Source organism: Larus michahellis, chromosome 1 (genome assembly GCF_964199755.1).
Source record: "Larus michahellis chromosome 1, bLarMic1.1, whole genome shotgun sequence".
Lineage (NCBI taxonomy): Eukaryota > Metazoa > Chordata > Aves > Charadriiformes > Laridae > Larus > Larus michahellis.
Window position 1 is genome coordinate 141,048,232 of NC_133896.1, and position 23,761 is coordinate 141,071,992.

Genomic DNA, 23,761 nt, shown 5'->3' on the forward strand with positions numbered 1-23,761 from the left:
GCGACCACGGCACCGGGTCAAATAAGCAGCGCGGCTGGCCCGCCCCCGCCCGGAGCGGAGGGGCGGAGCGAGGCGGGGGGCGCGGGGCACCGGTAGCGGCGGCGACGGCCGTTAGCCGGTGGCCGTTAACCGACGGCCGGGGGGTGACGGTAAGCCACGCCCTCTTCTTCCTCCTCCTCCTCCTCCTCCTTCTTCTCCTCCTCCTCACCGAGCCCCCTTTGCCCAGGTGCACCCCTTGGCAGGCAGCGGGGTGTCGGCCTGCCTCTGAAGCGGGGTTGGGCCGGGCTTTCCCTCAGGCAGAGGGCAGAGCTCAGGCCTCCGCTTCTCTTCCGTCCGTTGGGAGAGGGACGAGCCGAAGATCTTGACGAGGAGGGGGGTGTTTGGCTACCTGGGCGGTTGCGTACTGTATGGTTCAGGTGACGCTCTCGCCGAATAAAAAGCACTCGCCAAACGCAGGTATAGCTAGATGTGCGTTTCGTTAGGTAGGTGGCTAATTAGTTATAGCTACCAGAGCTGTCCTTGAATAACCTGCGGCCGATTCTATATATACCCCATTCATTTTCCATTAACGTGTTTGTTTTGCTCGATCGTTGCTTAGAAATAGGCTCACGTACAAACTAGTGTCAGAAAACTGAACAAAGACAAAAAGGTCATGGCTTTCCACTAAAGTAATTTTAGCTCGTATATGTAAAATAAATAAATTGCATTGAACACATGAATTCCAACCTTCCTTCCTTCCCACCTAGGCAATTCTATGCTTCTATCAACTACCTGAAAGGAGGTTGTAGTGACGTGGGAGTCGGTCTCTTCTCCCAAGGAACAGGTGATAGGACAAGAGGAAACAGCCTCAAGTTGCACCAGGGGAGGTTTAGACTGGATATTAGGAAAATTTTTTACACTGAAAAGGTTATTAAGAATTGGAACAGGCTGCCCAGGGAAGCAGTTGAGTCACCATCCCTGGAGGTATTTAAAAGATGGGTAGATATAGTGCGTAGCAATATGGTTTAGTGATGGTTTTGTCAGAGTTAAGTTGATGGTTTGGAGTAGGTGATCTGAAAGGTCTCTTCCAACCTAGGCAATTCTATGATTCTATGATTCTACTGGAGAACCACTTCACTTTTCCTGCCTTAAGCAAACCTTTCCTTTGAGGAGCATGATCTTGAACATATGTTTAATCATGCTCTAGCAACGGGATAATTCATGGCCAGGTAAACCACAGTGTTGCATAGTTCACCTGTACAGACAGTTTTAGCGATGGTCAAAACATCCTAGCAAAGTAATTTTTAAACTGAATGCTGGGTTTTCAATTAAATCTTAACTTCTGCAAAGAAATTAGGGTTTTTTTCCACTAAGGAACTTTCTCCATCAAAAAATCAAATCCAAAAAGAACAAGTGTATGTCCCAGACTGAATGTTTTAATCAATCAGCAGCTGAATAATAAGTGGTTTATGTTGGTGAGTTAGAAGTGAATAGTTCGGCTTGCCAGCATTCCCATTCTCCGTGGCCTAAACCATCCAGCCAGATACTTCCACAAATCAGGGACGCTTCTTACTAAGTATTGCCTCATTGCAGAAGCAGTATAAACAAGGGACACACACTATGGACAAGAATGGGAACAATAAGTATTGTGACTTACCATAGCATAATTTCAGAGTCTATTTCAGTGTTTGATACATTACCAATACCTCACCACGAGGGCTGTTTTATGGCCCACTCATTCTTTTGCGCTCTTTATATTTTCTCCTCATGCAATTGAAAAGAAATGGGTTTAACTGTCAGGAGTGTAGGCTTATAATAGCATCTGAAAGTCAGGTCTGTGTTTCTTCCAGTTCATATGTCTTCTTCAACAACTGACTTTGTAGGCTACATTTTGTTCTGAGTTACTTGAAACTCCAAGTTTTGCCACCTGTCCTGATTTCATCGTGACTTTTAATACTGGTTATTCTAAAATCTTTAGCTTCTGTAACGGGAGATCTCAGCTTCCATTAAGACTGCAGGTTTCAAATCTGTGAAAAAGAAAACTTGCCAATATGACCTCAGGATAATCAGAACTAAAAGCAGTGCTACACAGAAAAGGGTAATTTAACTTCAAAATAATGTAATAAAGGAAAACCATACTTCACTGTAGACTCAAAACACCGCCAGAACTTTTGAAATGGTCTGCAGAAGACAAGAAAACAACTTGGGCTGACAAGAGTTTTTATGTATGTTTGGCAGCACTGAACCTTACAATGAACTAGCTTACTTGGTGAACGTCTTGACCTGCTCTCTTTTTTCCCCAAGGTATCCAGTTAAAACTCTTGTCCTCACATGCAGTCTGGTATATATTCCTCTATTTGCTTGCTTAGCGGGATACCCAGACAATTCTTTTCAGCCCACTAAGACCTTTGTGCCCAACAGCTAATTAGTGTTTATCCTGTAGCTACAATATAGAAACTGCAGTCATTAAAAGTAGTTGCAGAGGCTGACATTCAAAAGAAATCACGGCGATTGACATGCAAAGTATGATTATCTTTCCTTTGGTTGTGATAGACTAAAATAGCAGACCAGAATTCAAAAGTTTGTGTCATCACCACTTGAAGCTTTGCACTTTTCTGTAGGAAAAAAATAAATCACTATTTTCCCTCTTTCTCTTTTGATTAAATGAGAATAAGGGAACTACCTGCCTAACACCAGAAAGTAAAACTTTCACAGGAAATTCGCTTTCTTCCTTTTATCATCACATTGTGGGTAGAAACAGCCTTGCCTGGTGTAGGATGTAATAATCAGCAAAGAACAACAAAATGCTGTTTCCCAGTAAGCAGATGTCAGTAAGTATTGGTCAGTTTAGCCAGGACAAAGACTGCAACAATTACTAGTCAATTGGACCTGACAAAGCATATGTAGTTCTTCTTCTGCAACAGAAAACCCTTCCAGCAAAGGTACGAGAGCAAAGACAAGACACTTTAAAATACCAGAAGCGGAAATTGGACTACCAAGAGACTCTGATTTACATAAAACTGAAAAATTTTCACCCATCGTTGGATGTGCACAGTTTTGCAAATCTTGCCATATAGCTCAATCTCTGACTCTCCTTACAGTTCCCATACTAAAAATTGTTACACTCTGAAAAAAAGTCACTCAGGTAACCCAGGGCTTTTGTAGTTTCTGTATCACAACGACTTCTGGCCTTTTTTTTTCTTCCAAATTACAAAATATCTTTATGGGGGAATATCTGTTGGGGAAAAAAAACCCAGCCTTTTAAAAGAACCGATGAAATGGGTCTTTGGAAATACAATCTGAATATCAAGCTATTTCGTTCTTTCCTCTCACAGTCATAACTTGCTAAAGACTCCATTGACCAATTTCTGCCCTCAGTTACAGCATTTAATTGTCATATGTTAGCAAATCATGGCTCTCGTCTCAAGAGTTGATCATGAAAAATCTGAGATTTAAAATAAACAGTTGCAGGCTATTTTTATTTGCTGTGTGTATCTTTAACGGTTAGTGTACATTCGGGTCATTATTTCAAGACTTTCTCAGAATCTCCCTTAAAAATAATGAAAGCTAATATTTGCCTCTAATCACTTGTCTCCAAGGGCTTTGGCTTGAAGAATAAAGAGCAAATACTGGAGGCCTTGATATGGAACAGCAGCAGCTGACAGTATTACAGTCACATCTGTCCAAACATATTATCTCTGCATTTTGAGACCTGTGATTCTATTGTCTTCAAATGCTGATCTGGTTCTTCCAAAGCTTGTTCTATCCTGCAAGTATAAAAACATAAAAAGTTGTTAAATGAGTAATCCTACTGAGAAAGCATAAGGTTTTGTCGTAAGGCCACTATAGTTGTTCCTACCACCCAATAACTTAGCATGTTCTTCATGATTTTGGCCACCCACTGCTCCCAAATTATCCTCAATGTGCTCAACTTCCACATAGCTCCAGTCATCTCCCTCCCAGCTGTCTTCCACATCCCCATTGCTTCCCTGATTTGCTCTATGGCTTCCAATTTCTGTGGTTGTTTCTAAAGTTACCTCTGGATATTTTCTGAATACTGAATATTTCAGCTGCTGCTTCTCTTTCAGATCCACAGCTCTATGAGATACTTACTATTCATCTGCTCTTGAAAGCTCTTTGATCACTTAGCTCCACTTTTCTTTGTCAGCAGATACAGCTCCTACTGCTTCACCTGCTTTATTCTGTAAAAAAGCTTACTGCCCTTCTTACATTTATTCTAAGGGAAGATGCTAAGCCAAACAGCTTTCATAAATTTCTCCTAATGCATATCATAACACAGCTTTCTCAGCTCTAATCATCATCTAACAAGTGGCACCTTATGCAATGCATGATCAACGGACAAAAAAAGAAAGAATTTTCAAACTGCAAGTTATATAAACTTAGCTGTTCACTTTGTGCTTTGTTATCGGGACATTTTCACATCAATGGCCTAGATTGTTCGTAGCCCCTTACTTATCTCCATAGTGACATTCTCTTCTTCTGTATCAGATTTTGTCTTAAACTACTTTTAATTGGGCAACAGAAAATGTCTTTTGGTGCTGAGAAACCTGGAAAACTTGTCACTATTTTTCCAGTCTGAGCTTCAATGGCTATGTTTCAACTGCAGTAAGGAATCATTTTGCTATTCTTGTAGTTATGACAGGTTACCAAACTTCTGCGTATATTTCACCTCATAATGCTGCAATTTTCCCAGACAGCTTACAAAGTACCCTTCAGGATTCTCATATCTAAAAAGGTACTATCTGGGATACGTCGCTTATCCTCAGCATGAATTTTCTGCCACATAGCAGTAGCGAAAATGACCTACTGAACATATTTTTGTAGGCACTGTAGGTATTGCTGTGGATGAAAGGGCCAGACTAGGTGATTTCTTAAGATCCTTTATAAATCTTATTTTCTGTAATGCTACTATTATTCTAGATTTTGTCACTGCCAGAAGTTTCTTATAGGTTTCACAACAGTATAATGCTTCTTTACCTAGACTTTTTTTCCATATTAAATCATCATACAGTCATGACTTGTCTTCCCACATCAACACTTCTCTTGGACTATAAGTACTAGCATTTATGTTCATTATGGAAATGTTTCGAAGATCGGGTAAGTTAAAACATCTTTTTTGATTTGTGATTTTTTCTCCTGTAGTAAATGATAAATTTACCTTGACTGACTCAGTAATGGATTCTCATGGAGAAAAAAACATTCTAAACCCTCAAGAATTGTCACATACTAAAATCTTGCTGTCCAGCCAGCTTTTTTATACATTTGATTCCTTCTCAAGATAAGGTCTCAGTTCCTTAAGCTTCTGTTGCAGCTTATCCCTGTTAGGGATCTCCAAGTTGAAGGAAGTAATTTACTTAGTAAGAAGCAGTCTGATTCCCTTTGTTTTGTCCTAACAGTTTAGACTGGGATCCTTCAATTTGGGTTTCCTGGTGACTCATGAAACATTTGAACTTTTGCACACAGATTTAGTTCCTACTACTAGGTCATTTCTCAACTTTTTCTAGGAAAACAATCATATTCTGGTTTAATTCCTTTGTTGTTTCAGATTTTTTTTCAAGTGTTTACAGAACTCCTAGTTTCCACAATACCTCTTATTTTAATTCCTTTTCACTGTTCTTTTCCTTTCTGCCATGATTTTGCCCACTTGAGTGCCAAAGGAACAGTAGCTCATAAACTTCATTCTTGAAAACTGCATCTCACCTCTAGTACCGGAGCTTTCACCTGTGATTCCTCCAGTTAGTCAACCACCAGTCTTCAGCATCTTCTGTGTTACCACTTGCATAAGTAGATAATGGCAAGACAGCAGACTAATCTTGGAATTAAATGTTCTTCCTAAGTATGTATGTAAAGATTGCTGTTGCTTCACAGAACACAGGCTCTAGGGACTGCACTATTGGAGAAAGAAGCATATCAGTGCCAAACTAAGGTGGAAGGAGAGAGCAGATCAATGTTTATCATCCATTCAGATATCAGAGGCGAAAGACCAAAACTGCCCAGAAAACCATTTTCTACCCCTTTAAAAATAGCCTAGTTCAAAATAAAAGATCAAAGATTTCAGTCTCTTTTGCAAGACTAAAGATTCTGCTTCAGGCTAATTTAGAAAGTTTTAGCTTGTCTTTCATGCATCTTGGTTCTAAGTCAGCCACAGGGCTCCAGCTTAGCCTGCAAGCCTGTCTGCTTCTTCTCCACTCTGATCTTCTACTAAATCAACACATCACCATGCTGTGTCTCAATTCTGTCAAATCACATTTTCCAAAAGAAAACCATTCTGCATGGGCATTTTTGACTGGCAAAAGATAAGGAAAGAGAAGCAAACGAGAAGAAAAGAGATCATGATCTGAGACTGCAGTCTTTCACATCATACTTTCACAACCACAGGCATCTGCTTTTGGTGTAGTCGGAGGCGGAATGTCAGATATCTCTGTTAGATTTGGTCTGACCCTGTATAGCCTTTCTCATGTGATTACATTCCTATATTCTGACTGCATAGAAATCCAGGGTGTCAAGTCAAAGGAAAGGAAAGTCTCCCCTAAAGCAGACAGCCCCTAGCCTATTTTGAAAATCACAGGGTAGATTGCTGTGATGTTTGCGATGCTCATTCTCCTAGTATTATTGTACTACTGCTACTTCAAAAGCAAGATAATGTGTTCAATTACAATAGACTTTCCATCAGCTTTGGGTAAAACTCGCTAAGGGAAGATTTCACGAGCTGTTCTTGTTGTTTCTCTTGCTGTGGTTATGCAGTGAGACCCAAGAAGACTTCCTCGCTTCCACATCTCAGTGAATACTCCATGTCAGGACACAATCTGCACATGGACCATTAAATATCAACTACCTCTTGATAAAAAGCCCAAGCACACCAAAAGGAAGAGATCTGAAGTACACTGTAATAGCAAACCAAGACTGAAAAAGAGCCCACCTATTACTGAGTCAAAGCTTCCTTTCCCCTTCCTGTTCCCACAGTATAATTGCTATAAATGCTGCTAGTTATTTAAGAAATGGGCATAGAATCTTCATATAACACCAGACAAAAATATAAAAAGATTAACAAAGTAGAGCAGAAATAAAAATGAGAAAAATATTTTTTTTCAAAAAATGAAATATTTTAATTATCCCTACAACTTTGCTATACTCACAAACAAAAATGATAGAGATACATCAAATCCAAATTAAGTGATTGTCTTTGATATTCAAAAGGGTCTCCATGGCAGCTTCTTTAAACCTTTTTTGCAATATTTGGGGGAAAAAACCTCCAAATCCAACAGAAAATACTTTTTACCTACCCTTGTATTCTTTCCAATTGATAAGTATTAGATTTATTATTGAAATTCTAACTAGAGATTCAGCAAAGAGTGAAAGAATATTTTTTCCATAAATATTCTGAAGAACATGGAATCAACTTTGCCGCAGTGTTATTATTTTAGACAGCTGTAAAAGGTGTGTGTTTTATTCAAAACTGACGTGAGAATATTTTCTTCACTAGATAAAGACAGGCATGCAAATCAAGTTTCACTAACGCTGGCTTAACAAGTACGGAGAAATAAAAATTACATGAAACACAACAAGACTCTACCCCTAATCCACCATAAATGACTCCACCTTCAAAATGTTTCTTCATGTTGCCTGTCTTCATATATAAATCTAACCAAATGAAAGCTACACCACTAATATTTGGTTCTTTTTGATTATTCCAGTCTATCATTTCAATGATAGCTTCATTAGTTATGTTCAGGGTTGGACACATTGGGTTTTATTTCATTCTCACTCCAGGGAGAAATTACAGTGGCTTGTGTTTATTAGCTTCGTTCTCATTAGAAATAAATTCTTTCATCCCACATGATCAGGTGCAGACTTACCATGGAGTGGAAGGAAGGAGAGTGACAGATCAATACTGACTGCTCTGGTGCTTGCATTCCCAAGTTTTGTAAAGTAGGAACAGCCACTGGCTGAGACTGCCAGTTGGACCACTAACCTCCTCAGTGAAAGGGTCATTGACTCGTAAGGGTGAAATATACATTGAAAACACCTCTATTTTAAAGTAGACCTACTTAAGTGTTGCATGTGATATCACAATTGTTATGGGATGCGGTTTGGTTAAAAAAAAATTAATACATGATCAAAAAGAAATTATTAAAACAGACTTAAAAATACAGCAGCTTTTCCCACACAGCTTGGCAATTGTACAACTGAGTACTGTTGCATCACACTCTGAAGTTTTTCCACAAGATTAGAAGGAGCTAGAAACTTTCAAGTTTATATATGTAAATCTGACTTTTCAAAAGCTGAAAGCATTGGTCATACAGGTCCAAAAAGCACGTCTACATCAATGAGGTCTTGCATAAATGGTAAAAAAAAGAGTGTATGTATACAAACCTGCTTCCAACCAGCCACACGTTAATGTTCACTTCTTCTATGGGGCTAAGCAGAGAGGAATAAATATTGAAGTAGTACAACATGTTGGTGCATATTTCTGAAATTATTTTAAAATATTTTAAATTTCTCAGTAGTTTTGTTTCAGCATAATGGTGTAATAATAGCAGATCCTAAAACTACTACATGAGTTTGCTTTCTGATCTTGTTTTGTATTCTAACTTCAAACTACTCATGAAGCTCTGCTCTAATATTCTGTGAAGCATATCAATGAATAAAATTACTCATAAATAAAATACATAATATGCATCAGTTGAGGAACTTTATGATTTGGATGAAGGTTAAAGCTGTGCATGTGTGAGTATATACTTATTGCCTTCTGTTTAAGGTCTATTCTCATCAAATCATTCTCCAGGGTTCATGTATTATTAATATCAAAACAGGACACCATCTTTTCAAATCTTCTTTAAAATCTTTGAATCTTTTAAGAGTCTTCAAATCTTTTAATTTTTCCCCCTGAAAGTCTATAAGCTTGTTTCATGTTTCTGCTCTAGGTGAACCTGCTTTGTCCAGGGGGTAGGACTAGATGATCTCCAGATGTCCCTTCCAACCCCTATCATTCTGTGATTCTGTTTCCTGCTCATCTTTATGGAGCCATCTCTCCAAGGAAAAGGAAAATAAGGTACATATGCGGTTAAAAAGAAATGAATGATAAATCTCAAGCCATTTCTCGCCAATACGAAATTCAGAGAAACAGAGATCTTCTGGGTTCTTCAAGAAGTAAAAGAGTAAAATATCCATGTTCTGCCCCTTTATCTATCTTGTTCCTATATTTCTCTTGAGTAGCTATGTTGGAAAGTCCGCAGATCTCCATAAATTCTATCATTATACCCATGGACACAATCACAGCACAGCTTTTGCCAGTGGATGCTCCAGTGCTAACAAAGGGGCAAGGTTCCTCTCTCCTTATGAAAGGTGAAGTTAAATTGTTGCCACAAGCAAATATTCTGTATCAGGAAAGGTGAAGTTAAATTATTTCCATGAGCAAATACTCTGTATCAGTAGCCTTGGCAATCTAGCGTCAACGACATAACATTTAGCTTTGTTAGAAAAGCAAAAAGTACATTTGCTGCTTAAAATGTGCAATTGAATAGTACAGACAGCTGTTACAGCAGCATATATAGCCTGAATCCTCACCTCCAGCTTGTCCCTGCTGTTCTGGCGGTACTGGTGAATACCAGGGTACTGAGAAAAAAGGAAGGGGTCACCAGAGCGAGGGAACAGCTGAAAACAGGGTGGGGGAAAGAGAGACGTATTCCTCCCCATGCTTCTTCACAGGCCTTCTGAATTCTCTACAACATTCTGACATCCACTTATCTTCACCTAAATCTTCTCCTCTGTCCATCCCCAACACATTAACACCTCAAAACTTCCTAAATCCCATGGTCTGACCAGCTTTCCCAGACTCCAGAACATCACTGACATTTGCCAGCCTTGCCCATATGCTTCCTTTTAGCGCTCCAAACCCTTTCTGCCAGCTCTCTCAAAACTGCCTTTCACCTACTTGCTGTGAAAGAAACTGTGAGCCAGCTCTTGATCTGACTCGCTCTGTGGAGGAATAAGACCCATACTCAGTACAGTGCTATAAAATCCTTCTGTGCCAAAGTTTGAAGATCTTTAATTGGTGATAAAGTTTAATTGCATCTGTTTAACCTAGTATGTCTCTCTGTAGAACTCTGTTCACAGCTTTACCACTGCAACATTTAAAAGTACTATTTTCAATAAATTCTTTTCCCAGTGAAAAGTCAGCAAGATCTATATTTAAAGCTGCACAGAATGCATAATTTCAAATACTTAAACTATTAACCATTAATCAAGTGCTATTCAACTAAGCTCTGAGGTGTTGTGAACTCTCAGTCCCCCTTTGAGATATCAATATTATAATCATCAGAAGATCTTACGTTACTTCCAGCGTTGTGTCTTGGAACCTGTTTTGATCATTGGTTAACTAAGGCTTCTTAGCTATGGGTAGGAAGAAATAAACTTCAATAAGCCTGGTCAAATCATGGCCATCCATTACCACTAGGAAGAGTTAAAGGCAGAAGTCAGGGCTGTAAGGTTAAAAGGTCCTTTTGACTGGCACAGGTAAACAGATGTGCTCTGTTGACTAAGGAGAAAAAATGCAAGACAGTGGAAATACTGTTAAGGTTCATGTCAAGAATGTATATACTGTCTGCAAAGCTCAAAAAGAAATGAGATGTTTTTTTAACCATGAAAATCTGAAAAAATCAGGAGGAAGAGGGATTTTTCAAACTGTCATCAGAAGCCTACAAAAGACTTCTAATGCTTCATGGAGTCTTCAAATCTATTGAAAAAGCAAATGTACAGGATACAGCAATCTTATATGCCAGTGAATGAAACACATTCAAGAATTTTCCTTTGCACCAAGACAAAGTAGCGTGTGATTAAGTAAAATCTTTTAGCCTCCAAATCTGTGTCTGCATGCAAACCACCTACTGGTAATGACCCCCAGAATGATGATCCAAGAAGTATTTGGGGCAAGCACTATCTGGAAGGGCCAAGATCACACCAGGGCACAGTTTAACAGTTTGTTAGCATAAAGGATTATGCTCTAAAGGTCAGCAGTACTCTCAGCCATGCTGAAATCTCCTAGCATAGCCACAGTTATTCCAGGAAGTTATGGCAATGATTTCTCCCCTGCCTTGTCCCCCTCCAACCCTCCCACCCCCAACCAAGCAAACAGGACGGCCACCAGTGAAGTGACTATTTTCAATCTGATTTTCACCAGAAGATGTCTGAAAACACAAAGGTGGGAAGCAAGCTTGGTGAAAGTGAATGAAAAGAGTTTATTAATGTAAGGAGAGGAAGGAGTCAAAGGATTAGAAGAAAAATAAACCAAACTGTAACACACTCAAGGATCTGGAGATGGAGTCTTCTGGAAACTTAATTTAAATGCCAGAAGACTGCCAGAAAGATAGCAGTAACTGAAAAGGTCTATAAATGGGGAACAGCAAACCTGTCTGATGCAAGAGAGAAAGCAAAGATAAGAAATCACTGTGGCTTTACCAAGAGTTTTTCAACAACATGAGAATTAAAGAGAAATCACACAAGGCACAAAGACATCCCTCCATAAGTATGAAGGAATCAATATAAAGGATTAACACACAGGGATAAAATCAGAAAGGGTTAAGTGACATTGCAAGGGGAAAAAAAAAAAAAAAGAAAACCAAAATACAAGCTCCATTTGCATACCAGGAAAGGAAAACTCTCTTGGAGTTAATTCTGATTTTGACAAACTGATTTATATCTGAAAGTGCCTATATCCACTGACTCTCAAGGAAACAAAGGGCAAAATTAGGTATTTATGTTTACTGCCAGGACTCTGATAGACAGTTCATTTTCAGTGGTTAAAAGGGATTGCTCTACACAGAAAGAACAGAGAAGACAGCTGAGAGGTAGAACAGAAAATTCAAATAGTCAAATGTAAACATTCCTAGAAAGTAAAATGCTTTTGACACAGTCATCCTTATAGCCAAAATAGTGAGATGTGTACTACTAAGATTGATGATAAGGTGGGTGGAATATTGGCTTGCTCATCAGGCTCAGAGGGTTGTGGTCAACTGTACAAAGTTGAACTGGCAGCTCGCTACCTGCTGCATGCCTGAGGGATCAATGCTAGGGCTAATACTGTTTAATTTCTTTATTAATAACCTGAAAAATAGGACAGAAGTGCACACTCAGGATGTTCACGAACAATAGCAAATTGGGAAGAATGGTTGATACACTGGAGGGCAGGCCTGTTATCCTAAGGAACCTCAGCAGGCTGTAGAAATGGGCTACCAGGAACCTCATGAACCTCAACAAAGGCAAATGGCTGGCACATGGAGAGCAATAAGCCCAGGCACCAGTACATGCTGGGGGCTGACCAGATACAATGCAGCTTTGCAGAATAGGACCTGGTGTTCCTGGTGGACAACAAGTTGAATATAAGCCAGGAACGCACCTGGAACGCATATAAGCCAGGAATGCAGCCAGTGGCATCCTGGGCTACATTAGCAAGAATGTGGCCAGCAAGCCAAGGCAAATGTTTTCCTCCTCCTCCCCTCAGCGCTCATGAGACCCCTTCTGGGGTGCTGTGACCAGCTTTGAACTCCCCAGTACAAGAAAGACACTGACAGCCTGGACTGCACCCAGCAGAGAGCCACCAGGATGCTTAGAGGGACAGCACACATGATGGAAGGGGAGAGGATGAGAGAACTGGGCTGGTTCAGCCTGAAGAAAAGACAGAGGGATATTGCTGCTCTCTCCAACCACCTGCTCGGATGTTATAGAGATGGTGGAGCCAGACTCTTTCCAAGGGTGCACAATGATAGGATGAGAGGCAACGGATACAAGCTGGGATGTGGGGAATTCTGACTAGAGGTAGGAGAACCTGTTTCACCTTGGGGTGGTCCAACACTGAAACAGGTTGCCCAGAGAGGCTGTGAAATCTTCATCCTTGGAGAGACTCAAAACTCAACAAGACCCTGACCTGAGCAACTCAACCTAATTTGATCTACTTTGAAAAGGAGACTGGACTAGACAACCCCCAAAGTTCTCTTAAAACATATGATTATGAAAAAGTGCAGACTGTTTTTGAAGGCAATCAAGAGATGGATCTGATGGATACCTGAGAGGAAGCATCCCTTTCCTTTCTCAGAAACTGTTTCCTTTGATAACTATTAACCTGCCTGTGCTAGAAACCATTCCAAATTCTAAGTGGATTTCACATCAAATCATAACATAAAAATATTCCTTCAAGGCAGTAAAACCTTGGCATGCCTGTGTCCTGACTCCTCCCTACCTGTCAAAACATAATGGCAACCAAAGTGAAGCCATGACAAGCCTAACATGCACGAGAGGCAAAATCACCTTTTCCAGCAGCCTGAAAATTAGAGATCTTCATTGTCACCACTTGAAATGATTCTTGTTCTAAAAGCATCTAGAGAAGTCTCTGTGCTTAAGCGGGAAACCTTTTTCCCACTTTTTACACTTCATTAGGAATCTTTTACCTATTCCCAACAGTTCCAATCACCTGTGCAGCATGGAAGGGTCTCTGTGCTTAGAATTGGTCTATTAATTTAGATTTTCTAGTTATAGAATTAATGTTCCACACGTAAGTGCTTTGTCAGTGACAGGTGCTTCAGAATTATTAATAATAAGCACCTCTAATGAGCACCATACTAAACTACAGTACTCCAACGATGACACTGAGGACTGGGGGAGAACTCTTAATATTTGTTTGTTCCCTACACGCTTGTCCAGTATAAAAAAAAAATCAGACACTTTTGTCCAGCAAACCAAAGGCCATTAAGGCAAACCAAACTTGCTGCTAAGGGTGGTCTGTTTTCTGTAGGTATAAAAATTCTGAATTTCACCCAGTGCTGAAAATCTACAGTAAGCCTACAGACAAAAGGACTGATTTTCTTTTCTCTAGACCTGAGTGTAATTGCTTGGGTACAACAAAATTTCACTTCCTGCTATCAGGTCTTACACAATTCCAAAAACTAGTTTCAATTTGTCATTCTTTGTCCTGTTTTTAATGATCAGAACAAAAATAAACTATACATTGTTTTCTTCAGTGTAAGGCTGTATATTCTAATCTGGTTCTGATCACAGCTGCATGCATATTCCATTTCAATAGCACTGCTGAAGAGAGACAGAGAAGCAAGGAAACATGCAGTCTTTTTTCATTAAATAAACAAATTGGAACATGATGTAATATTTCAGTAATATTTCCATTTTTTCACAGTTTCAGAGTTAAATCCTTGACTGCAAGGTCTATGGGACAAGGCTACTTCCCCCCCCTTATTTATAGTAAAGAAGTTGTACATTATGGACATTATCTGTTAATTGATGTCTTAGTCCCTTTCATTTCAGTAGGAAGCCATTAAATTATAAAACCATACTAGCTGGGCCGCATTCCGCTACAAAAATAAAAATTTCAAATCATGTAGTTTCATGGTCAAACTTTTTAGATCCATAATACACAGAATAATACACAGATAGAATAGTACACAGGTACCTGGACTTGGATTTCATTATTTTCTTCCGGAGTAACTCTGGAATTTCATGCAAAAGGTTATGTGCTCTAGCTAAACTCTTTAAATCACCCCTCCCTCTAGAAAGAAAATCAAATGCAACAGTTCCACAAATGGACATGGACAGAACAATTATCTCATTAGGGGGAGTGCTCTATGTTCTTATGAGAAGGAAACATGCCTGTGTTCTTTCAGTGTTTTAGCTGAGGCCAGTATGTGCCTTGCCTTTCTACAGGAGGAATTGGTGGAAGATCACCGCCACCACGTAGCTTTATAAATCTGCTTGCTTTTCCTTCAAGTTTTGTTGTTTGGTTTTGTTTTTTTTTTTTTCTTGAAAAACAGAATAATCCTTAGGGTGCTGAAGAAGAGCTGTGGCTCCAAAAAATATTACTTTATTTTCCCCGATATCCTTAAAAGCAGGGGATGGTGATGCATCCCTTCTCCTACACAACCTGTTTGCTCCACCTCCAGTCACCACACAGCTCAGCAAAAGGGCACTGGACAAAGACTATATAGAGATGTTGCACTTGTCCCACCTCTATAAAGATGAAGGATACAGGGGCTAAGCATGAACTGTGAGATGTGGCAAGGGGCCTACCAAGAAGGGAATGCAACTTTTATTTCTATTTTTACCCTTTGCAAAAACATTCTCGTATTATTAAAATGAACATTCACAAAGCCTTCAAAATCATCTGGAATACATAGGAAAAAAATTTTATTGCTTTCTATTATTTTACAGGCAGGCCTAAGGCCTGCACCTGGAATTAGTGTCAGATTAAGATATAAAAATGTCAATCCAATTTTATTGCTGGGAGTATCTTAATTTAGTTTGTTGGGAACACGGAAAAGTCCTTCAGTGTTTTTCCAAAGGCAGTTTCGGCACTGTATTGTCTTACCTACTTATTTGTTTAATGCAAATATTTACATTTTGTTTTTATGTATGTAATCATACCGCAGTCAGATTAGAATGGCCCAATTACTTTTTACCTCATTGTCATTCTCTGATGACACTGGTACTGTAGCTTGTGATACCATAAATGAAGCAGTATTTAGGATTCAGATGATAAAACTCTGATCATATCCAGGAGGATCCTTTTAAGCCCATTTCAAACCTACTGGCTTGTTATTCCTGAAAGGTCATTTCAGATTCAAGTAGTACTCAGTTCACAACATGTTTAACGAAAGAAGAGTAACATTAAAGTAATTCTGTTATCCATGAAACACAGTGCAGCGACTGAGGAAGGAATGAAAAAAAAAATGAAAGGAAAAGAGACTGTCTTAAAATACATGAAAAGAAAAAGGGAACCAAAATGGAAAGAGAAACTTGGCTGAAAACTCCATTTGTAGGTTTCAAGAAAAAAAGATTATCTCTAATTCTCAACAATGACTTGCAGACCGCTTGCTTGGATCACAATACAGCAGAAAGCCCTACACGACTAAGCCCTTTAAACTTGCCTGTATTGTTTACCTTCTCTAGTCACAGAGATTCAGCAGGTCAAATGTCTGTTTTTGAGAGCCTAAAGGGATCGTTAAAAGCAAAATTAGTCAGCAAGCTTATTTATTGCAGCAAGTTAAAAATTAGCTACTTTGTGGCTCAAATTGCAAGATAAGCAGAAAAAAGGGGCACAAATTTTACCTATAACCCATGATTTTTTAAATGGACTCACTGAGACACAAATGCAGAATGCTCACTGCTTCTCTGTGGAACCCAGATCTCTTCTTGGAGGTATCAACATGCTGATAGAAGTCTAGCTTGATTCTCTCACAAGTTTCCTCATATTTATTAATTTCAGATCCAACAAATTGCATTTTAGATCCAACAAATTGCAACTAAGCCCTGAAAACTAAATTGGGTTCTTTCCAACTCTGTAATATTGCTTCTAAAGCCCTCACAGATGCCCTTATCTATACCCAAAATGTTTTTAGATGATCCAAGCAGCTTTATGAACGTTGATAAATTGAGAGAACACAGTATTCCAGAATGCTATTCATTTAGGGTATTTTGTCCAAGGGACATATCCTATGGGACTCGAGGGAGGGAAATCACATGCAAACAGAACAAATTCATCTTGTAAATGAAGTTATTACGTATGGATGGAGCTGATGTAATGTCCCATTCACTATGCTAGGGATTCCTATTCAAGCCTGCAGTGTAAAATAAAACTCCTGTCACAGGGGGCAATGGTGGGATGCATATTGTGGTGATACCCAAAACGGGTTCAAAATCACCAAAACCACAAGAAACCATGAACCTCAATTTCATCTCATGATGGCTCTGACCACTGGATGACAAAATATAAAGACAAGTCTGCTTTCTTCCCAGTCAATGGTGCTTGGAGTTTCTAAACTTGAACACTTTTCTTCACATAATTATTTAGAGAATGTGACCCTTATTCACAAATTGCTTTAAGACGGTGCAGGCAATGAATTTACTACTTCTTACAAATACTGAGTCTTACACATCCTGATGCATGCCTCTGCTTGTTTTTACCGTTAGAGCAAAGAAAACATGTACACTTCTTTGAATTTCAAAATCAGAAAACAAACCTTCACACCCTCCCGTCTCCAAAAAAGAACTGTATCACCTCTTCTGATTCATTCTATCCCTCCAAGGAAAAAGGTATGTGTGGGGGGAAAGATGTTGTCTGTCTTGTTCTTTCTGTGTTTTGCCTTGTTTTTTTTGGTTTTGGGTTTGTGGGTTTTTTTAAATGTAATTCTGGTCATAGTTACACCAAAGGAAACAACAAAAAGCCCCAGAATCTCAGGAGGGAGAGGACCTTTCAAAGGTCAGAATTAAATGATTTTCATAAAATAGTATTTTTAAGAGTGACATTTTAACAGCAGAAAAATTCAGCATAACGGAACTGACAGTTCTAAAACACGAAGTAGTGGAGGACAGGGATTTGCCCGTAAAGCTGCTTTCTTGGCCAGGCGTGGGGCCACCTACTGAACTGTCTGCGCTTCCCAGGCTCAGAGAGCAATGGAATCTCTCAGGGAAGGCATGCTAAAATGGTTTTACTGTATAAATTCCTATCTGAGATGCTCTGCTGATGTATTAAATGATCACCCACAGCTTTTATACCTGTACAGATTTTACTGTAGATGGAGAACTTTAATGAAAAAAACATGAATCACACAAAACATTTTAAATCTAATTTCCCTCTAGGTGTTACAGGCAGTAATTCCTATTGACCTTTAATTTTTTAAAAATTATTAAATTAACAGCATTAATAAAATGTTAGTCATTAATGTTTTCCCATTATTCTGCAGAGAATAACTAGCAATTCACAAGCGCTACAGGCTTCTGTGATTTATCCAGTCTCACAGACTTAATGGATGTGATTAAATTATTTTATGCAGGGTAAACATTTGCAGTGTTTCTCTTCTTGCTCCTGTCCCAACTTAAGCAAATAAACTGACTGCCAGCATCAGTCTCATGCTTCTCATGTGAAACCTATTGTGAACTTTCAAAGCCCAGTACTGTAAGAGAGAACATGATGTACTTCTAAATAAATTCACAGATTAATTTGCTTAAGAGTTTTGAACAATTAAGGTTATGGCCCCCATCATTTGTCTACAAAGTATTCTGTGGGAAACTAAATGCAACTAGAAGAAAATCATTCTTCCCTTTTTCTTTCGCTTTGCTTAAATTGGCTCTCCAGAATAAAGTATTTTTCCCACATCCATTTTCACTACACAAATAGTTTTTCTTTCTTGGAATTTGAAGGGAATTTTCAGGAAATAAAATGACATCATTTTTGTGTTGTACTTTTGTAATAAAAGGTTGGCTTTCTGGAATGAGGAAATAATCCAGCATAACTGAATGTGGATTGGTGTCAGAACTATTTATTTAGCATTGCCTTCCTTCACATGCATCTCCTATGGCATTGTCAGATCCTTGGTGAGACTTCAATTTGGATGTGTATGCACTGACTGAAAATTTCCTTCAAAGGATTATTAAAAGCCTTTACTTATCAATCCTTAAAACCCTTAAATCCTTAAAAACTTTCTAATTTGTTATGATTACATGAATTATTAAAGATCATACAACCAGTCATTCGCAAAATCAGGAACGGACCCCAATAGTATTTGGATTTGGCTTCCTATCCTAGTATCTCAGATAACAAGCTCCTGCCCTGTGCACACACTCACTCTGTGCCCTTGTGTGCCACAGCGCAGCTTTAAAATAATTAAGATTTGACCTGGTTGGAGAAAGCTGGAGGGCAAGTTGTGAAAGAATCTGTTTCAAGACTATCTCTGCACTTTCAGAGTTTGGTGTCTGCTCAGATCCAATTTTTACCCAGAATATTTTGAACAAGTTCCATTAACTGCTTCCAAGTCAGACAGTGGTAAAAGAAACACTTTCACTGTTACAAAATATGAGCACTTCCTCCCAGGTCTCAAGCAAAAATGTTTACACTTTGTAACTTGAAATTTGTCACATAATTATTGCCACACGATGCGCTGTAGAATAATACATTTTTTTCTAAACCAGTTATTCAGTTGAAATTTGAATTTCAAATGAGTTTATGAAAAACACATACCAGAATTCTCAACAGCTTTTCAAATTTCAGATATGACATACTACATTCATTGCCGGAGACATGTTTAAAAGCAGATAGAGATTAAAGGTGAAGTCCTGCACTTCTCTAATCAATAGCAGACTTTCCAAGTGGCCTGGGCTCTGTGCTTTCTGCTGCTGTTGATGTTGTAAAATGCATGCCCTGTTTCCAGTAACAGTGGTGAGATGGCAGTATCTTGCCTGCGGCTGCAGCAGGGGGATACACTGGGGTCCACATTTTTCTTCTTGAGTGTTTCCAAAAGACAGCCATTTCTTACTCCCAGATCACCCACCAGAAAGACCTGATGAGAGTCATGAGAAACCTGGGGCCTGGTGCTAATGATCCCTCCCCTAAATCTCTTGCTTCTTACAATGACTTCCATTACACATTCTCTTATATTAGAATATGAACAAATTTTCTGAAATAGGCCTGTCCTGCCTCATCAAGTTAGCAACCAGCGGATAGAGTAAGATCTTCCTTTTTCCAGGGTTATTTGTTTGAGGTTTTTTTTTGTTAATTCAGTTCCCAGTTGGTGACCTTCAGCTGTTACGAAATACAGATGGTAGCAATAGTAACCAGGACAATTGCCTTTTCTAGACACATGGTTTCAACACTTTTTTATACAGTCTCTAGGTGGTTCTCATTCAGCGTGTCCCTCAAAATCATGGGTCAAGGCAGCTGATGCAAACTGTGGCATCCTCCTAATTAAAGGGCATTAGGTGACTGTCTTGGTGACACTGGAGCTTCACAGTTTTCCTTGGCTACCTGGGACTTTGCAAATAGAATTTAGGATGTTGCTCTTGACCTAGAAATGCATTTAGACCTAGTTATTTGACTATCCATGTCTCTCCTTTCACAATATCAGTCAATATTAGCAAAGGTATCCAGCTTCTACGTGTTAAAAAAGGAGATTTTTTTTCTCTCTCTCTCTGAAATTCACTCTCAAATGCCATTTTTAAAATGGATACTCCTATTATTTTGAACTTTTAGGGCATACCATGAAGATGATGTTTCTCTGTGCTTTCAATTAAGGGCAGAGTAGGTGTTTAAGTAGGAGTTAATTAAGTCCTTTGGTGGTTTGGTTCTTTTTTCTTTCCTTGGGGATGAGAACATACCACCACTTTTGTTCTCAGTTGGGTTCCAAATTTTCACACCTGTCAAAGAGCACAGATTGGGGCAGGCCACACAAAGAATAGTGCTCTGATTACCAGCCCCCAGGACGGAGTGGACAGAAATATTTTTCCATTGCTAGATACATCTAAAGAAGCAAACTACCACAGCAGCAAGGCCCCTCCACCTAAAAAGTCTGGGCTTACACAAATGCCCTCCACCTAACTGAGACAATCCCACTGAAGAGGAACATTCAGGGAAAGAAAGTGTGATAGAGCTGGGCTTGATGGAGGCAATCAGTTGTGTTAACAAAGCTGCTGATGTTCATGCTAAATGAGGTTCAGTGAGCAAGATATTACCAAGGCTGATTTCCATAAATATTACCATGGCTGATATTTCCATGAGCACGTTGGCAGTAAGTGGGGCAGGACAATACTGGAATGTGTCTCACAGAGAGGGAAAACTATTGGTAGGTAATGGCTGGAAAGCCAAGAGTGCTTTTTTTTTCTGTCACAACTTTCACTAATAAAGACCTGTGATGAGGTGTTTAGCACAGCTAATGATGGATGCCACTTCTGACTAAAATATTAGAGAATGGGCTGGAAAGTTCTTTTCTGCTGAAACGAGCCTCATGAACTGACGCCAGGGCACTTAAAAATAGGAGCTGAAATGCTGCTAGAAAAATGAGAACTGAAAGAGGTGGGGCACTGAAATCAGAGGATCACATTGAGTACTTGAAGTCAGTAGAAGTATTCAAGGGTTGTATCTAACTATGCTTAAGTCTGCGTAACTTCAGGACTTAACCTCAAATATGTAACATAAGCTGAACACAGGAAATAGCACTTGTATAATGGCCTGTAACAACACAGAAAACTTTACTCATGAATCCTGCTTTCTTGTTTATTTTTGCTTGATTTTCATGCTTTCTCTCCTTTTAAAGTCATCCAGTAAAATTTCTCCTCTTAAATGTAATATAAGATTTTTCCCTGTCTTCCTAGATCTGAAAATTCTCCAAAATCGGGGATGCAGCCAAATATTTCAAGAATGTGCCCATTCAAATAAAGCTGGGCTATAAAGCAAAGAAATTCCTGCAAATGAGAAGCAAGCTGCCATTAGTGGTAGGACGCATCTCATCAACATTTACACATTTACAAACTAGACTTCTAAAACTGCACTAGCCTCCCTGACTCCCTACACAGCTCCCATTTAGAGTCAGTGGAGAAAAAGCCCAGCATTTCTTGGGGACAAATAAACTGGCTTCTTTTAGATAACTTCATTAGGATGAAAGGAATACTGTTGCAGAATTGCCCCTTGTTTTTCTGTTGCCTATGAAGCAAATGTGGAATGATTAGTATTTGTCTGATAAATGCCACCCTGAGTGTTAATACAAAAACATTGTAGTTGGAGTTCTGTCTGATTATTAATAAACAGATCCAACAACCAACTTTCCTTGACTTTCACTGGGACAAAAGATGCATCCATGAATTTAGAATGAAGCTTTTTTGGTCCAAAAGCAGCAGCAGAATAAGTAACAAAATGAATAAGCAGCAGAGTCAGTTCATCCCACATTTTCAAAGGTAAATTCAGTTAAAATAATCTGTACCAAACTTCTTTATTTTATGGTGATATTCAGAGACTCATACTAAATATTTGTTTTCCACTTTGTCTCCATTTAGGCTACTATGAAACAGATGCTAAAATCTGTTTCTGAACAGCTATGAGCTTTGAGGAAGTTCAGATCTGCCCATTACATAATTTGCATGCACAATATTATTTCTAGGATTTTCCTTAAGTGATTTCTGTGCTTTTTCTCTTGATTGTTCTAGCTCTTGTAAGAAAGATAAATATGCCCCTTCTGATTTGCTTGTTTAACCTGATAAGGGTCCACTGAGTTTAATTTTCCTTTCATACATTTGTAATAAGGAGACATTAGCAATCAGAAGATAGTCCCATTAAGCATTTCATTCACTCCGGATAGAGATGTAGCGTTACAGTTCTCTAGTAGCATTGGCCTTGTTCAACAGATCTTAATGAAGGATTGATTTTGATGCCATCTTTAATGAACACATGAACAAAAAGATTAAGTCTTTCAGTCAAGCTTATCTGAGACTCTGAAAATAATTGAAAAGCTTAAGGTGACAGACTGAGACAAGACTACTCCCATGTAACCAAGCCACTAAAAATACCAAGCTGCCAATACAGCTATCATATATTGATGGAGCGTTTGCACAGAAGAAACAGAAGTGAATATTTGTTTCAAAATTATTTAGGATATATTCCAGAATGATCGGTTGCTCTCTTTCACACTTTGTACATACTCAAGAGATCTCAATAAAGCCACAAAATACACCTAACAAGTGCAGATGCTGCTGCTTACATGATAACCTGTTCAAACTGGGGCAGCATCTACTTGTCCTGGGTAGCTTTAGACAATATGGAATGAGAAAAGACAATGGAAAGCGGCACCACAATTTAACTAGATTTTTGAGTCTTTTAAGAACATAACTGCTATCTTCTAATCTTCTATCATCAGAGATTTATTTTTTTTTATTTAACTAAAACCAATGTAATTTAAAAACATTACTTTTCTTAAGTTCTGTGTGCTTTTTGTTAAAAGTCATGTCATGATTTAAGTATCAAGCCTGAAAATAACAGAGATAAAATGTATTTTCCAGTTTGAGTGAATTTTCTTTCTATAATAAAAAGTCTTCACAAAACTAAATTTGCAAATTTTTCATCTATGACTATTTCTTTGACATGTACTGTGACTTAAAAAATCCTTCTACTGACCTGACGGAGTTTTATCTTTTGAGGTCTGTCTTTCGAGGTCAGAGAGTGATATTGCAGCAATCCATGAGGGTGAGCTGCACACAGAGAAAATAATAACAATAGAGCTTAAATGGTTTCCCTTGCTGTGAACCGGGTAGGTCTAACCTAGCATGGAAGCAGTGAAACAAATATTTAAGCAAAGAATCAACTTTTCTTTTTGCTTCATATTGAAGTGTTTTTTCCTTCTCTTTCTCCCTCCCTTCTTGAGTCCAATGGTCCCAGTGGACCTACACAATTACTGAAACTGGAGAATAGCACACTTTTGAAATCACAGTCTTGGAAAAACTTATTTGCAACTATATACACACACAAGCACTTTGGAAATCCATGCAAATACCTATGCATTTTTACAGTAAAGAGTATAGAATATTTCAAATTGGATAAAAGACAATTTATTCCTTGCTGCTTTTTTTCTGTTGATCATTTTATACTTTGTATTATCTTTCATTCAACTGAAATCTAAAGATAGTAGACTGACTATAATAAAAAGCTATCTAGTGTTCATATTACCTGATCTAGCAGACAAAAAGAAAACAAATTTTTCATTTAGTGCTTCGACACATGCCTTGCTTAAATGCATGACCGTAAAAGAGTTTTATTTCTCTTGTGTAGAATCGTCACACACAGTCTCTTCCCAGTTCCTCTTGGTAAGGTATTTAATGTATAAGGGAACTAAAACTAAGAGTTTGGCTATGAAAATCAAAGACTCAGTATTGCTGTAAAATAACTTGATTTCTCCTGGTGAAATCAGAAACCTTTTAATGAGAAGAAAATAAAAAAACTATTGCC

General features: G+C 38.6%; 2 long non-coding RNA genes across 2 annotated transcripts; one reads left to right on the top strand and one right to left on the bottom strand.

Moving 5' to 3' along the window:
* The first annotated feature begins 3 nt into the window (after positions 1-3).
* On the top strand, positions 4-22,856 carry LOC141750760 (uncharacterized). The gene is made up of 4 exons (XR_012589767.1): positions 4-149; positions 8,925-9,052; positions 16,969-17,091; positions 21,142-22,856. It is a non-coding gene; the product is annotated as an uncharacterized LOC141750760 (long non-coding RNA).
* LOC141737927 (uncharacterized) lies at positions 3,440-5,811 on the bottom strand. Its single transcript, XR_012585274.1, has 2 exons — positions 5,701-5,811; positions 3,440-3,746 (listed from the first exon to the last, which is right to left on the bottom strand). It is a non-coding gene; the product is annotated as an uncharacterized LOC141737927 (long non-coding RNA).
* Positions 22,857-23,761: the final 905 nt, after the last annotated feature.